The sequence below is a fragment of the Haliaeetus leucocephalus genome, unplaced genomic scaffold (genome assembly GCF_000737465.1).
Source record: "Haliaeetus leucocephalus isolate CR32 unplaced genomic scaffold, Haliaeetus_leucocephalus-4.0 Scaffold41, whole genome shotgun sequence".
NCBI classification, from domain to species: domain Eukaryota; kingdom Metazoa; phylum Chordata; class Aves; order Accipitriformes; family Accipitridae; genus Haliaeetus; species Haliaeetus leucocephalus.
This window is the reverse complement of record NW_010972477.1, coordinates 1,375,234-1,379,677: the sequence shown is the minus strand read 5'-3', so window position 1 is coordinate 1,379,677 and position 4,444 is coordinate 1,375,234.

Here is a 4,444-nt window from a genome sequence, read left to right as displayed (position 1 = left end):
GCTGGAAGCCATAGCCAGGGATCCGGGTGTTCAGATGAGATGTTAGAGCTGGTGTTCCTACCAGGAAACTTCGGCTGACTTGGATTTGTTCTAGAGTGGAGGTCAGTAGACTTTAAAAAACAGTTAGTGCGGTCCTCCGGCCTGCAGCAGCTCTGCTGATTGACACAGGTCTGCTGATGCTGGGTGCAACCTTTTTCTTGAAATACTTTGCCTCTTTGGGAGACTCAGACCCTTCGCCAGGCATTAGTTTTCTCCCGGTGTACTTGCTTGCACAATGTGCAGTTCAGCCTTACAGACCAGAAAAGGACATTTACCTACCAATGGCCAACGCTGCTCATGTTTGTGTTTTTTTTATATTTCTTATGAGGATCTAATGCACAATTCTAAGGCTTGCTCTAGGTAGTGAAACTGTATAGGTCCATCCCTAAGTGCCTTGCTTTTTCTTCCAGAAGCAGCATAGGAACAAGTGTTAGGATCCAAAAGGCAATTTGGCAAGCTGCCACCTTAGAGATTTTATCCCTTCTCATCTAGATATATCTGCAGAAGTGCATCTAATTGCTGCTTGAATAGTGCTGTTGTTTCTGCCCCAGAAAACTTGCTCGCTGGTGATATAATCAGTGGATGTTTCTTTGACAACCAGGCTGCACAGCTTCTGCTGCTGGAACTGCTCCAGCTTTTCCCATTCAGTGTGGCTGCAGGCACTTCCCAAACTGCGCTTTCCAGTTAGGACTGTAGTGGAAGTATTTCCATTCACTTCAGGGGGACAATGGGTCAGAGCTTAATGAATAACAAAAAGGCTACAGCAACAGATGCGTGCATTTGCAGGGAAATTTTGATGTAAAAGGTTTCTAATATCTAACATTGTTACTGAGCCTCACTCTTTTCTCCTTTCAGGTGCATTAAGTAAATTCTTTGATGTAGCTTGCTCATCTGTAAGGTAATGGTGTGACACCTATCTATCTACTGCGCTACTTTTTAAGAGGTATATCTTTATAGACTGTTTTGAAGATGAAGAAAACTAATTGGACTGACTTAATAGTTCTTTTACTTGAGAGCTGAGGAAATCAGGTTTTGTCTTCAAATTTATTGTTTTTGCAGCAGTATGGATATTTCTTTGTGAAGACTTGACGTAAAAGATAAACTACAAGCTGCATCAAGCAGCCTAAACTGGTCCTTATAGGTAATAAAGTATTATTCTCTTCCTGTTCTGCCTAAAAATTAAGATTTAATAATCTCAAAAACAACTGTCCGTTTCAGCTTAGAAGTGATATCAACATGTGAGTATCATTTTTATTAAACCCCTTCTCTTAAAAAGGAATTGAAGGCAAACATATTGGGAGTGTAAGCCACGTGAAAATGAATTACTTAATTTGAACAAAATTTTTGGAATATGTTAAGAGTTTAAATACTATTCACTTGGTGAAATTAGTTTCAATGCACCAGCAAAGAAAATCACAGAAAATGATCATATTTACTTTTCATATTGAGTTTTCACTCATATGTGCCTAATGGAAGAATGGTTACAGCCATTAGCCTACAGTGTTTTCTCCAGTGATAGGTTAAATTTAATGCAGAAATTAAGTTGTTATAACTCCAGAGGAAAGTTTCAGCTGACGAATTTTGGATAGGCTGTAAGTGTTGTCTGAGTGCTAACAGCTGTGGCACAATGTAGGCAGGTCAGTGGAAGGAGCTGCTCAATGTAAAACAGCAATCTGAAATGGCAGTTTGTAAAGTAGTGTGCAATGAAGGAATTACAGAGCCCTTATGGAATTAGAGTTGGTTATTTCATCTTGAATATAGAGCTGGAAATCTAATTTTCAAAGGGATATAGCAGAAGCTGGAGAGCTTCATAAAAAGGCAGAGAGATGACAACAGACATTAAAATCTTGCCCTTACTTTTTTTCCCAGAGAGATGACTAAGAGGTGTAAGAGAAGAAAAGCAACAAACAATAAGATTGTTGTTATTCAAAATGATATTTTGATAATGAGTGATTTTATTTTATAAAACATTGCACAAGTGATACTTTACAATTTTGTGCTTTTTTGCTTGAATAGCCCCTTCTTGTATACAGAGGAAAGAACTCTGATAAAGTGAAGTGTTCAGAGGACTCACACAAACATTTAGTGTTTCTGTGAGAAGATTTTTTCAGTTATACAATAGTGAGTAGAACGCAATTGTGAGGGATATCAGCTTTCATCTTTTAGTATAAAGTGGGTCAGCGTTGTCTATGGCAATTATTATTATTATTGTAAAATATTTCTTTATTTTAAGTAGCAGGGTTGGTCTTGCTGTTTACTTGTAAACAGAAAGTATGCCTCCTAACCTCTTAAAATTAATTCAGTCACATCCTCTCTTTTCCCCAGAAATGCTGTTTTACTAGATAAGTGATAGTTCTGTGCAAATGTGCTTTGCATTGGTGTAAGAACACTGAATATGGTATTAATCAAACTTTTAACTGGGTCAAATACTCAGCTGAATATAAACTGGCTGAGGTCCACTGAAGATCTGCCAATATGCAGATTTGGCCCAGAACATTTGATGAAGCTAAAGTAATGCTGAATGCATTCTTCAAATGATGCGCTTCCCCAGGATTGCATACTGGGTGGAATTCCTTAGAGATCAGAACAGATTAACTGCTTATAATAATAGCAAAGTACAAACAAGCAAACAAACAAACAACACCCCCCAACCAAGTCACATGTTTTCCTGTTATATTTCTTTTCAATGCCAACCTCCTCTACTGCTCTAACAATCTTGCAGCTGATTAGGTTGGCCATAATAACAGAAGTTCATTACAATAATTTCTTTAAAACTACGACATTGTTCTTGCAAGAATAGCATGCCCCAGATGCTGTATGGATAGTGGCACTAGGGCTCTCCACCTTCTTCCAAGTTCACTTGCAAGCAGCTGTGAGAACATGGACTCTGGTGTGTAAGTACTTCATCAGAAATAAGTGCAGTGCGCGGAGGGTGGAGACCAGCCCAAGACTAGGGCTCCCAGGCATTACCACAGGAAAGCCAGTTAAAAGTATTTTAATCAAAACTGCTCAGCTTTGCCTTTGCTTGACAAACTTTTAAAATGGATTCTCCCTCACCTTTCTTTTCCTCATTGCAAGGTAACCACTTCATCTTTTTGAAAGTGCTGTTCTGACAATTTGTTACAGTGATTAATTCCTTTTCCCTCTTACATCTTATTGCACAAAGAAAGAATTGAACAGTATACACTGGCACAGATGTGGCATCATGGGATGTTTGTGTCAACTTTGTAATTAAAGAAGAATGGTAAATGTGGCATGTCAGTGTAATAAATTAATTAGAATTGCTAGGGGAAAACAAGTCTCACTTTCATTGTTTCTTCCACAATGGCCTGGGAAAGATAAAATTGGTTCTTAGCCGTATGTTGAAACACATTCTTTTTTGGCAGGGTCTGTATGAACATCAATTTTAGGGATATATATCAAAAGCAAGACAACAATAAAGTCAACGCAGTTTCTGAAAGCAGCAGTCAAGCTGCAAAGTAAATATCAAGGAGGTGAAGTAACTCATGGAGAGTTGACCAGTAAAGATATTAGGACCCAGATAATTTTGGTCTCAGATAGATAGAAATTCTTCTTCTGATCCAATATGTGGCAGGCACAAGTCTGTGACATGGGTCTCTTCCAAAATGTAATGATTTCAGTTGAAAAATAGTCACTGTGTCCTCAGGGTTGGCTGCAGTCATGGTGTAAATGGTGGGTTTACCTTTACATACAAATGCTAAACAAGAGCTCTCCAGGTGCTCAGCTGTTACGTAGTTGGGGCTGTGCTTTAGGTTTTTCAGAAAAGCCTTAATTTCTGAGGTTTTGTTTCATATTAGTGAGCCTATCTATGTATTATTTTTATGCACCAGTTTCTTACTATCTGCCTTTGTCCTCCATCCACCCTTCTAGCTTTCAACATCATATTTACCAGTCTTTGCTAATGTGTTGTGGGAGAGATTTTCAGTTGCACAGTTACTGCTGGAGGAGAATTAAATCTTAGTACTAGTGCACTACAACTTCAATAGAAATATCAGCTTCCCAGTTTAAGGGACCCATGTAGTCACAGACTTTTTTTCATCTCATCCTTGTTGGCCTTTTTGTGCTTTTAGCTTTACACACAAATACTAAACAAGACTCCCTGGTGTTTCATAAGATATGTAGTCCAGCACAAACAAAATGGCATTAACTTCCTTCTGCAGCTTTGTTTAGTGTACACGCGTGCCCGGTGTGTGCTGAAAGCTGAAATAATGTGATATCAAGAGTGAGTCTCCTTCCTGTTCAGTCTTGTTACCCCATAAGCAGAATGGCATTATTTCTCTTTTGTGGTGGAGGATGCTGGCTCCATCCTTAATGAACATGCCTTAGGCCTGGTGCCACTCGCCTCTACCCCTTCCTCGCCTCAGGTGGCTGTGGCAGAGCAGGT